The sequence below is a fragment of the Sphaeramia orbicularis genome, chromosome 12 (genome assembly GCF_902148855.1).
Source record: "Sphaeramia orbicularis chromosome 12, fSphaOr1.1, whole genome shotgun sequence".
NCBI classification, from domain to species: domain Eukaryota; kingdom Metazoa; phylum Chordata; class Actinopteri; order Kurtiformes; family Apogonidae; genus Sphaeramia; species Sphaeramia orbicularis.
The window spans coordinates 45,297,971-45,312,303 of NC_043968.1; positions in this window are offsets into that span (position 1 = coordinate 45,297,971).

The window sequence follows — 14,333 nt, forward strand, 5'->3', positions numbered from 1 at the left end:
TATACATACATACATACATACATATACATATATATACACACACACACACACACACACACACACATACATATACTTACACATATATATATTCATTTCATTCCGCCCTTAAAAGTTGGCAGATAAGATTACTACTTGTTTGAACACAACAGTAGGCCATAGTCATTTACTTATATACAACTATGTATTAATTAAAATAAAATTAGTAAGCTACACACTATATACAGACACATGTGCATGCATATACATGAGAAATTTTTTTGCCTTTAGATGTGTGGAACATACTGAAGCAAATATATTAACTCACACCCAATGCCATCTAAAATCTACAAATGCACCCTAATCAAACCAGGTATCAAACTTCATAAAAAGAATTATCCTGGTGCAAATTTAGCCTTTCCTTAACGTAAGATGTGGAAAAGTCTTTGTTAATTATAAGTAGGTGTAACCACTATGCTATTGACCTTTGGGTGGTCTTCATATTGGGTTACCCCTCTCTGAAAACTGCTGCACCATAATATAAGATTAGTTGAAGAGAAGCTGGGAGACTTTTAATCACAACCTATAGTTGTTTTATTATTGCGGTCTTATTTATACACACAGAAAGTTTGACACAGGTTCAATCTGAGGGCCATCAGAAAATATTTGATGAATTGCTGAGTTATTATGGAGGATCCTGGAATAAACTACACCTTGAGATCTTCCCAGACCTTATATTTTGTAGAGTGTTCATCCAAAACATATGCTTGATGCAGACAGTGTGGCAGATGATGTTGAATGACAGAGGTATTAATCATCTCCTGTACTGGCTTTAGCTTTCTGAACGCCTGCCATTTCTTCTTTAGCTCCAGCTTTTCTTCTTTTCTGAATGGTGAATCGTCTCAGTCCTGGTTTTATTATTCTGATCACATCTCACTGCCAGTGTCTGCAATAGCTGACAGCTCTGTGGCATTTAATTCACCTGAGCATCACCTGGATGTGACTCAGTGAGCAGCAGCATCACTAAAGTAAAAGCACATTTACTAAAAATGCACAACTTATCATGGTTTTATTGAATTTATATTACTCCTTTGTGCTCATAATTTCTCAGTTAAGGTAAATGGATTTTTTTCTTTAAATGTTATGTCACACAGCTCAGCTTTTGTTAACAGTGGAAAATGAATCTGTCATCACTTCACCTTCAGATTTATTTTTCAGAATGGACAGCTGAATGCAAAGCTGAATATGGTGAAAGCCTGACATCTACTGGACAGAAGCAGAATTTCAGCAACTGGGTGGATTTTTGGCTCCACTGCCAGTTCATATTACCTTACAATTTGTTTGTTTATTTTGTATTAGTACCCTCTTTTTGTAAAATATTGTTAATTATTGTAAAACAATCAAATAATTACTTGTGGAATTTAAATTTGGAAGCTAGAATAGGACAGAAATTTACCCAGTGAAGATAAATGTTCGGAAAAATATGAATAAATCCTGAATAGGGTAAAAGGCTTTTATCCTTCAACATTATTTATGGTATGCTACCCCATAAAAACACATAATACATAAAAGGAAATAACAACAGCAAAACAACAAATTACACTTTTATTGGATGATTGTTTTGTTTTGGTAGTAGCTGTAATGATCAGTTAATATTAAATTAAAGTGATTATATATGTACCATTTATACATTTTCAAAAAATCAATAAATGTTTGTGATCAGATTGTGACCTGAACAAACTCTGCAGGATTTGTTTTTTTGTTTCTTTCAGTCAAACATTTGTAATTTCATACCTGTGTTTAAAAAAATACTTTGTGATCTACAAGAACTGCAGACGTTACCAAGTTACTGTCTCAACGTGTTATCCAACATAGCCATGGACGTTTGTTTATATTGCTGTTGATAGCTGCATAATATATTACTCTGTCTAATAATTAACAATTACATCTGCCAAATAAAGTAGAATACACTACATTCCTTGTACAATGTGGAGGGAAATACATTAAAGTGTCAAAACTACAGAAAATATCATTCAACCACTGCATATTTTAAATAAAATAACTACATGCACTGGAAATAATAACTGATTAAATAAGAAAAAGACGCTTGTCAACTATTTTAACCTTTGTGGCATTTTCTTGTCATTGTACCATGTTTCACCACACACACACGCACAAACACACACACACACACACACACACACACACACACACACACACACACACACTGTTTACGTATATGTTCTAAGATGTTTTGGAGGGAACAGAACAGAGTCTTGGTTTTGGCTTCGTCTGAGGAGAAGAATCCTGCAGGGAAGGATTTACCCACAAACAAATTTATATGCAAAGCTTTCACAAACTCTGTGGGGAAAAATTTCAGAGAAAGAGTCTTTGTCTTTTGCCCTGATGCTGGCGGTGCTAGAGGTGACTGAACAAAGAGGGAGTTACATGAAACACAAGAGACCATAAAAAAGACATCAATAACAGTGAAATCAGAATAAAGTCAAACAATACAAGGACAAAGTCAAATAATAGGCGATTAAGTGTTCTTTAAAGCTGATTGTTCTGGGTTTCTGGAACTTCACACAGCTGCAGCCACTTCTGCCTCTTAAATCTGTTATTATGAATTACATCATTACCTAAATATACTCAACTAAGTGCCAACTCTCATCTTACAGTCTTAATAGAATCATGCTCTTCAGCTTTTTATATGATTTCCACGACAACATAATATTATTTGTGCCTTATGATAGAACGTTAGGCCTGATGCTATTCACCTTCACTGTCAGACACATCACACATTTCAGCAGCAGAGGGCAGAGGCTGAACCTGCAGGTGGTGGACAAACCACAAGGAGGCTCTCATCCATCACAGTAATACCTCTGTTTTGTTGTGGTGGTGTGACTTCCGATTTCTAGACATTTTCTGACCAAATCTTTGACATACAGACATCTCATCAAAATCAAGAAATATAAAATGTAAAGAACATGGTAGAACATCCACCCTGTGATCTGTTGATTTTGACAAAGGACAGACATTGTCAGACAGGAGGGTTAAATATGTGATTGACAGCTATAATTACCAATTGCTGATCAGATTCTGTCAGATTCTGCTGCTTGAATTTCTGTCTCAGTATGGAAACAAGAGCTTCACTTTTCCATAAAACATGAAACTGTTAAACATTGCCACATCATCTTTTTATATGTAGTTTTATATATATATATATATATATATATATATATATATATATATATATATATATATTTAGACTAAGAGGAGAGAGCTACAGGATTTATTTTTATTTTCATATCTAGGCATTTTTTCCCAGTGTTTTTTCAGCTTTTTTAGTTTTAAATGTGGAAAGGACATTTTCAAGCTATGGCGGTCTTAGGTTTTTACATAAAGATATGCAGCTTTCCCAAATATTTCAATAATAATCAGATTATTTTGGAATTTGATCATCATTATCATCATCATCATCACGAACATGACATGAATTTGAGATATTATAAATTGCAGTAACCGTCTGATAAAAACACAGGCTTATTTTGGTTTTTTTTTAATAAGAGTAATCACTTAAGCTTGTCCTTAAGACCTGTTAAACTAGATTTATTTCAACAGTTTACAGTTCTATTATTTGCAGTTAATATTAACAACAGCAACCAAGAGAATTAGTCAGTAAACATTTATTCCTTTGTAAAATCATTTTTGATCCTATGGCTCAGTGTACAGCTGTATGTATTCATGATGATAAGCTTTCACAGTCATTCCACAGCACTGGGGAAATGGTTTCAGTCCATGAGTGAAAACACAGCTTTAAATCTGCTCTTATCTGCAAACACACAACCAGTGTCATACACATTACTCAAATGTTTCTGGAAGCAGTGAGGGTTAAAAAAAAAAAAAAAAAAAAAGCAGGGTTTTGATATGGTATTCTGTGATTATGCAAATTAGGAGAGTACATAGGGACTATGTGACCCAAATAAGGGACAGAATAATGATGAGCTAAATCACAGGCAGTAGTCTTGACACGTCCATGTACTGTAGGACTGTGGGTATAATAAAGATAAATTATTAAATGCCACAAGTTATTAATACAGTGACTGGAATGAAAGGATTTACTGAATAAACACAAAAAGTGAGAATACGTGGATGCATAAATATTAAACATTAAGATTAAGAAGGTTCACATCTGGATTACACTTGAACACATTCCCAGACCTTATATTACATGTATACATGCGTATAGACCCTGTCGTTTGTTTTGGTTAGTTACTGATTGTGTTTTTATCTGTTGATATGCAGCTGATTGAGTGAACAAGAGAAGTTTAGGAGTTGTCTCAACACAGTGAAACATACATTGTCACAGTCAACAGAAAATGTGCATATTTTAAAGTCTGGAATTATTTCCTCACTATATTGGCTCATTAGAGGGAGAATTGACCGTATTTGCACGGGGGGAGCACTGTGTAACAAAATCATTTTACTTATTAGTTGTTAGTGGAACCTGTTAACCACATCTACAACTGAGCTTTTTGTAAGGAATAAAATGTGTTTTCTTAAATAAACTGAAACTGTGACAGTTTGACACGACATCAGAGGTTGTATTCTTCGACTTCCTCTGATTAATGGAAGAAGACTTTAAAGATCAACCAGACCACCAACAAAATAAGACTGAGATCCCAATCCTGGGAAAAAATACAGACTTTGTATTTTTAGAGAGAAGTTTTGGAATTTTAAGACACTTCCACACTGGCTTCATTTTTTTAAAGAAGAAGAAGAATCTTTATTAATCAGGATATATTTTACATGCAACACACTGAAATTGAACCTCTGCAGTTAACCCATCACTAGTTGAACATGCAGGAACACACCACACACTGCCAACCAGGAGCAGTGGGCTGACATGGCAGGGGAACAAATAGGGGTTAAGTGCCTTGCTCAAGGGCACATCAGCCAACAATTTCAGTGAATCTTTGGTCGCTAGCTGCTTCTCCAACCTTCTAGGCCACAGCTGCCCCCCTATTTTTGAGCTGAGGTCCTTACCCCTTGATAGAGATGAGTAGTACCCCACCCATATAAAACAGATAAAAGACAAAAAATTAAAGAATATTATCAAACTGTCATTGAAACTGTGATCTCAGATATCATCATCAACAACTGCTGATGTTTTGTGCCTGCTAATACTTGCTGACTTGCATTAAACACAGCTGAAGTACAACAAAAGCTTATACTTTTGTCAAAGTATTGATGATTTGGAACAGTGACGATTTCTCACAGACTGCAAGGGAAGCTCAGCTTCCCCTAAAATTATGAAAATTAAATGGTTAAATTTGTATGGTTGTGTTGACATTTCATTGACTACAAATGTGTTAGAACACAATCATCTCACAGACGAGTTCGTTCAGAATCAGCTTTATCACAAATCAACAGACTCAATGTTGTTCACTTCTCATACATTCCCCTTGAGCTGTTTTCTCATACGACCTATGGTCAATGCATTTGCCTGTAGACGCTCAGCATCCATGCACTTCAATGAGACTGAGTGGAACAGTTTTTTTCATTCAAAATTGGACGGTAATTGGATAAATGCCACGATGCTGTCCAGCCCCCGGACGCCTGGTGTCTCTGCTGTGGGCGGAGCTTGGCTGGATGCCAGGCTTCCACGTGCTGATTGGAGGATCAGTCGAAAGGCTGATTCCTGTTTGATTGACAGCTATTTTGAGATCTACTCCTTCACTGACAGTTCAGTTTAATACCGTCACACATTCTGCTGTGAAATCGAGAGAGAAAACACTATGAAATTACTTGTTCTTTTCTTGCACTGTAAATAAAACACACTCATTGTACTTCCTTGTGTCAATTTAACATAATTTCAGCATTTTCTTGTTTACTTGGTACAATAAGGTCACTGACCATTTTCTTAAAAAGGAACGGAGGAAAGAATTTATGTTTAAATAACTTGACCATTTTTTTTATGTAAGCCGACAATGAGCTTCCCCTCTCTGAAAGACGAGCAGCCGCCACTGACTTAGAACTATGTTTAAACTGAAAAATTGCTGAAAATTTCAACATCTTGGTGTCACTAGAAGAAAAATGAAAATATCATTAAACTCAGTGGGATTTGTCTCTGAGTGTCAGCTTCCTGAACCAAATGTCCTGTCAATTAATCTAATACTTAAAATGCCTCAAGCTAAATATTGTGGACGGATCATTACAATGACATTGTGAAGTTTTAATTACACCTTGGAAAGATCTTTTTAAAAAAGCTACAAAAAAAAAAAAAAAAAGAAAAAAAGAATAAGTTTTGTCACGAGGTCTAGAGATGATAAGATAAAGGTGAAAGGTGTTGGTAAAAACATCTTTGTGGGGATGATTACAATAGAGGAAATTCAATCAAAACAAACAGATTTGAAAATTTGGACACTTAATCTAAGGACAGTACTGTTAAATTCAGCGTCACTGATGTGCACAGATGTAAATAGGGGTGATTAGTGGAATTTTCTTGTCTGCTTGCAGAAATGCTGACATTTTTGTTGACATCACTGAAAGAGAACAGGCATAGTTTGATATATTTTGGCCTCCTATTTCTCTACATGCTTTTTTTTAAAGTCGGGGAGCTGCTGTGGAGGAGAGACAGTGAGTGAGTGAGAGCTGGGAATTATGTTCATTACTATGTGTTTCCACCAGACTCTATAAATAGAGACACTGGGGAGGGATGTGAGGGAGGGGGTGGGTTGGGAGGGAAAACAAAACTGACTCGCATTGAGTGAATTGCTTTGAGACACTGTGGGCGACATTCAGACTGAAGAATAGAGACTGTTCGTTATGGCTCACATCATCAACTGGCAATAGCATAAAAAGGAAGACGCCTGGAACCATCCTACAATGCAATCATTTATCCAACCAACCAGCCATTAAATTATCATTCTATTCCATCCATCCATCCATCCATCCATCCATCCAACCATCCATCCATCCATCCATTGTCCGTCAATCTGTCTGTCTGTCATGCATGTATTCATCCATCCATATATCCATTTGTCAAAAAGTGGGACCCTTCTCCTAGTTGTCTGTGGATTTATCCATCCATGCAGCCACCCATCAGTCTATCCGTCCACTGAACTCAAGACATCTTTTAATCCCCATTGTCCTTTTAATTGTAACACAGAATCAGAAAATCATAGGATAAGTCCATCTATTCTCCCATCCAGCTGTCCTTCCTCTATTGTCCAAATCACAGAACAATCCATTCATCCATCATATCTACCTGTTAAAACAGTTAACCCTTCAGTTAACCACCCATCTATACAGTCTTCAGTTGTCTTAGTCAGAGTATACAAACTAATGTACCTTATACATAGCTACATAAAAGAGTCATTTCTGAAATAAATTGAGGGTAATCATTTCTTGAATTATCTTCATGACATTAAATGCATCACTTTGCTGATTTAACAGGTTAATAAAAGGTTCTTCACATCAGACACTGCAGTCAAGTCCAGTATTATTATTTTCTTCCACTGAGCTCTGTTTTGTTATTGTGATTCAAATAAAAGCCTTTAGATTCCCTCCCATCGTGGTGTCTTGTGCTGCAGCCCACCAACCAGCAGATGTCAATATTGCAACAGACGGTCTCGCTTCACTTGTAACTGTACTGAAGGCTGCAGGCAGTAGCTCCCACCGAGGCAGATAAATCCATGCCTGAGGCCAACAGAGCACTGTGATAATCAGCATGCACTAATGTATGGATGAATGGTGCTTTTCTGTTTCCATCAAAAGAACATGCCGCAACTCCATGCCTTATTTCCCCAGCAACTCATGCAAAAGCTCACCATGTGATGTGAGGAGACAGTGTTGTGTCCACATGTTGCAACAACTGGACTTTAGTGCATGTTTCTGCTGGGGTTTGGAATAACAGCACTGACAGACTAAACCGTGGTGGTGTTATCCGAGCACAAACAGCTCAGTGTAGTGATCACTTGCAATCAGTGGGCCTCTTGTTTAGCGTTAAATGTTTGGAGAGCGCAGCTGACCTCTGCCAGGGACAATCAGCTGAAGAGTCAAGCAGCTGGCCCCTCAGCTCCAGCAGCCAATTTAGCACTCGGAGCAGTGGCGGCTCCCCGGCCTGCCGCTCTGCATTACAGTCCCTAATTGATTTTCCGTTGTAATCTCAAGGTCCTGATGACATTCTGGACAGAGACGCGGCAGCTTCATGTGTATATACTCACTCTCCCAGTGCCAATTAGTCTGTGATTCTCTGCATTTATTCTGTCTGCACCAACAGGCACCATGACAGCTCTGTGTTACTGTATTTGTAACCGTGAAAATGGTTGGGGTCTGAGCCCTGTGCTCCCCTGCTCTCTACATGGATGCTTACACGAGCAAACCTATCCTCATTTTAATTGGACATATATATATATATATATATATATATATATATATATATATATATATATGTATGTGTGTGGGTGTGGGTGTGTGTGTGGGTGTGTGTGTGTGGGTGTGTAATATTTTTTTTCAGATATCCTGCCCTGAGCTACTGTGTATGAATAAACAAATGAAATCCAATCCAAAGTAGAAAACTGAAGAATAAATCTCCTCATATGTATATACATCCAGAGGTCCAAATCTAAATGCTACATACATACACTGATGCATAATATATTCTGTATCTAATCTAAACTAATATTGATTCGCTCACACCCTGTTCTTGTTCAGGACTCAGAAATATGATGATGATATTTGTATGTATTTATGTGCACGTTTATATGCTGTGTTTTTGAATGAAACACTTAACTGTATTGTTGAATATGTTATGTGATTGTGTATTGAATGAGCATGTCCCATCTATCAATTCTGGTCTCACTTTTCCAAAAGCAGAGATAAAAACAGAACACCGACTTATACTTACAGAACAGTACTTCAGAGGAGTGGTACAATAGCTCTGTGTTGACTTATCCACAATTACTTTATTTGGTTACCGTTTAATTTAGTTTTATTGCTGTTTAAGGCACTTGGTTGTAATCTGATAAACTGAACACATGTTTTAATTACATCCAGGCTTATGTTTGTGTTAGGTTGTTTGTGTAAACTCCACCCTGATCCTTCTCGGAGAGACTTTAATTATTTCCTCCCTGTTTCAGTTCACAGTTCTTTCTCCCACCCTGGACTCTGATGCCTCTGGGGGTAGAATTAACCAAATAGTGAAAGTGAAAGTGTTCTTCACATAAAATAAGGGCAACATTCTTACTCATGGAAGGTGCTCAGGTTCATGGAAGAGTCCTATAGTCTACAAGTTGAGATCTGATCTAAGTGACTGTTTCATGCTTTTATGTGCACATTAGTTAAATACTCTGGGACTCATTTATTAGTTATTAAAATTGTCACTTTTACCTTCCAGCTGGACTGGGACTGTTCTAGACAGACACCAGACTAAAACAGCTTAATAATGCTATTTTCATTTTAATTGAAACCCATCATTTTGTAAGCTTGAGGCTAATAAATAAACTCCGGGTGTTTTTTTTTTTTCCACTTTGAGTTTTACTCATAAGCTCCAACTCCTCTTTAGGTGCTGTTGGGTAGTTGTAATGCAGGCCCAGTGATGTGGAAATAATGTTCTTATAAATGTTGTAAAATTAAAGGAAACACAATGGTAAACACAAGATGAGCCACTTATAACTTTTTTATTTGTATAGTCAGCATTTGAGCGATTTGTAATATTTCTGTTCATTTATTTAATGAGTGTTTATGAATAATAGCTGTGACATTATTCCAAAAATGTCAAAGTATTGTATTGCAGAGATGCCCAGGTCTCCAGTCTCCTAACACCACTTCTCACAGTAAACAGAAAGTAGCCTAGCGCTCTTCACTGGGTCACTTCTAACTTCTTTTCATTCATTAGACAGCACAGATAGAGAATTATAAACACAACAGAAAACAATAAATGAAGGGATGTTTGAAGGTTTTCATGAAGTGAACATTATCCGCACCACCACCTACTACTTCAATATTTAGAATCAGAGAAAAGAAGCAATAAAAACAGAACCAAAATTGGTGTCAAACATGCTGTTGCAGTTTAATGCTAAACTTACAATGTTTTTCACAGTTAATTGTGATAGTTCTGACCTCATGTGGACAGTTCACAATGGATATTTAATGCAGTTACACAGATTGGAAAATTGTTTTCCAAAACCGTCGTTCCAAATGGAGGTCGTTTGTAGTTTTGATATGCTAAGCTATTGAGCTGCGCTGTAATGTAAACTGTAGGTTCACACAGCACATGAATATTAAAATACAGCAGTGTTCATTTTACTGGCTGGGTTTTCAGTTCAGTGATAAGGGATGGTAAGGGCTGATACTCTGCAGGGCACTTTCTGGTTCACTACTGCCCCCCATTAAGATGGAGTTCACTTTAGAATCTTATAATTGCAAATACCTCCGTTAAGGGTTCAATACATATTTTAAAAAAAATGCAAATTTCAAGTCTTCAAGTTTCAATTTGGATGAAATCTTGATTTTACAACCCCAAGTAAAATTTAGCTGGAACAGTATGGAGAAAAGAATGCAACAGCAGTAAAATTTACTTTGACTTTTATTTCATTGTAGGCCAGTGATTCCCAACCTTTTTTGTCTCATGACCCCATTTTAACATTATACATTTCTGGCAACCCCAGACATTCCAAATTGAGACTTTTTTTTTTTTTTTTTAATAAAATTAATTTGTTTTTGATCATGTAATAGTTTACTATACTATGTTGCAAATAAACATTAATTTTAGACAACATTTAGTCTATATAATGTATATTATTATGGATGGAGGCAGAAAAACCAGCTGTAGATTACTGCACAAAGTGAGAATTTTATTTTCCTTGGTCAGGATATGTACAGTCAGTCCAGTGTGTATTTACAAGGCTGACAATTAATGCTGAACAAACAAGAACTCAAACTATGAATTATGAAAGAGCTGCAGCATCTGAAACCGACCACAGTGAACATTTGAAAGATAACAGTACCACAGTGCTTCAGTTTCAGCTTCACTGTTTGTCATGTCTTTTATGTATTGGGATTATCTCTTTCAACTCACCATGTATTTTTTATTTGTAAGTTTTTTTTCTTCTTTTTTTTTTTTTTTTTTAATCAATTCCTAGAAATGTCAGGCAACCCCATTTGAATTCCAGGCAACCCCATGTAGGGTCCCGACCCCAAGGTTGAAAAACACTGTTGTAGTCACTTTAAAGACAACATATTTCTTGTTTTACCAGGTCAATGAATCTCAAGTCAAAGTAAAATGTAAAATATGTTGCGTTATTTTTTAATTCCATACTGTTTCTACTACTACATACTGTTGTGGGATTGCATTACCAAATATCAGAATGATTTATTTGTACAATAAATGTAGAGAAGTGTGATGCCCAGGCCTCCACAGTGCTGAAGTGTTCTCCTGTTAATGCTCCCAGTTACAGATGAATCAGCTGCACACATAGTGAGGCCGTGTTGAATCGTTCAGGTCAGATAAAGGCTGATTTTTTTGGGAAGCAAAGGGATTAGTGAAGCTCAACAGGGTCTCAGATGACAGAACGAACTTTAAATGTTCGTGAGGGAGCACGGTGTTAAGTCATGTCAACGAATCCTTCAGTCAATGTCACGGCAAATACATTTGACCATTTAAATTTTTAATGTGTGTCCTGAGGAAGAGCCAGGAGTCTGCTTCATAGAGGAGGATCAATGGAAATATAATACCCCAGTGCTCTGAATCTGATCATACATCTCACGTTAACGCCTGTCACATGTGTTGTACCTTCATTATCTGGATAATCAAATCATCAATGAAGTCACCTAAGGTACATGAAATATGCTTTAATATCTGTAAAGGAAACATTTTCACACCTAAAGGACAATATAAAAGAATACTGTTGGCTTATTAAACCATTCCCATGTCAAGTTTCATTTCTCCAGTATTAAAAAACAAATGACTGTTCTAGACTTTGTGTCTTCTTATCAATGTGCAAGATTTAAGGGGTCCATCCTTATAAACCCATGCCCTACTCTAAAACTAACTTCAATGGAAAAGGTGCTTTTATAAAATTGTTGTTACATAATCCTTCTGACCCACACAGATAAAGAAAACATTTTGGTGGAGGCAAATAATTAGTGATATATTGATTTGTATGGAAGCTCACTGTTGCCAAAAAGAAGAATTGATATTGCCAAAACTACAATGTAACTAGTGTGGTTCAAAACAAATGATACACTTTACTATAGGGGTACTTAGAAAGCCAGTCATTATTGTGAAACTAAACCTGAAAGTGAGATGCACTTGATGCACATTAGCCTCTTGATATATCAGGAGTAACCACTCTTCCATCTATGTTACCATGGTAATGTTACCTGATGCTTGTAGCAATATTCACATTCTATACATCCACGTAATCAGAAGAACGCTAAAAAACAAACAAACAAACAAAAAAAAAAACACTTTCAAAAAACAGAACACAAATCAAACAACATGCATTTAAAGGGGTTATATTTTGCTAAACCCACTTTATTAGTCTTTGGTACATTTATTTGTGTATTTAGACCCTAATAGTTCATAAAGTTTGAATTTGAACCCTCCAGGTGCTGCAGTCTTTATTCATTTTGACAAAAATCGAGTGGATTTCTACAACCCATTTCAATTGCTGCTAAATTTATTACGTCTATAATTAGTTACATCAGGACATTTGCACATATAAGGTCGAGACTTCAGATGAACTTTTTACTTTTCAAACTTTTAAAGCTTTTAAGTTTTAACCGTTATGCCTAAATATTTATTTTAATATTTGTATTATCACTATATTTTTTAAAGTCTTATTTATATACTATTGTGTTTTTATCTTATTTATGCTGGATTGCACTGGGGGGAGGCCTGCATAATTTCATTGTAACATGAGTACAATGACAATAAAGTTTATTCTGATTCGGATTCTGATTCTAAACATTTCTCCGAGTACGACATAATTGTTTATCAGCAGCAGTGGTTGTAGTCCATACTGAAAATATGTCCCAACTTTGAGCCTATTACCTAAAATGTTCAGTTGTTGGTTGTATTAATGAACACAAATGGCTGAACAGGACAGAAAGCATGGTCAACAACCTGGAGGGGGTGGGTGTGAAGTGGCTCATGGGCATTTAAAGGGCCAGCGCTCAAAATGACCTTTCTGGTGTCATTACTCAGTAATAGGGTTGAAAATGGACCTGTGGAGTTGAATTAATGAAGAATTCAGACCCAAGCAGAGCATTTACAATGTATGTAGACCACAGGGAAATGTTTTAAAAATGCATAATTCCATTTAAAAAAGCAAAATATCACTCTTTTAAATGGGCAAATACCTAAAATAAGCTAAAAGTCTGAGACCAGCATATGTCATGAATAGTTGAATAAAATAAAAGACTAATGTGACAAACTTTGCTGCTAAGCTAACGCTAACCAGATCCAACAGTATAGGTGTTATGGTTTTATGATAAAACTCACTAAATGAGCTGAAGAAGAGCAAAAATAAAGGACACATTCAGAAACGATGATTATGAATTTTGTCTTAATTTTGCTGTTTTCTGATCATAACTTGCTTTTATATAAATAAAACTTCTGTTGTCAGCTAATCCATTGTACTTGTTGCACTGACATGAATCCAACTAGAAACAAATGGCCCAGGGTTTAACAGGCTAAGCAGTTTGTAGCTGTGCTCTGGTCAGCTGGTAGTTCCCCGTGCAGGTATTCAGCCATGTTAAGAACAATTCCAAAACATTGGTGTTTAAAGGAAATTATGAAATGTGAAGGGAAGAACAACAGGCCTTCAGTTCCTGAAAGTGGACAAACAATATCACCCGTCAGTTGTTGTTGGAGCTGAAATAAGACAATTGTAAAGAGTAATTAATTAAATCATATGTGACCATTGAAGTGGTTAAATAAGCAGTAATTTAGAAATAAAGTATTATAATTTCTCCAGAAAAAACAGCTTTATTATGAATGAACTAACAAGTCGTAAGTAACTGTGGTTTATATATTATATATATTATGTGGTTGTATATTTCAGTAGTAAACATTTTGTAATAGAATCAGTTTTTGTTTGTATACACATTCAATATTTGATTTCATTACTGTAAAGTTTCCGGAGTAGGAGTAATATGTATCCGAGGTCTGTGCATTCCTGAGGTAATGCAAGGAGCAAATGATATCTGTGTTGATGCCTCTTGTTAAAGGACCAGTGTGTAAGATCTGATTGCAAATCACATGAAAATGACAATTTTCATAACCTTAGAATACGTCGTTTCTGTCTATAGATGGAGCAGTCACCTTTCAGTCCACCATGTTTTTAAGA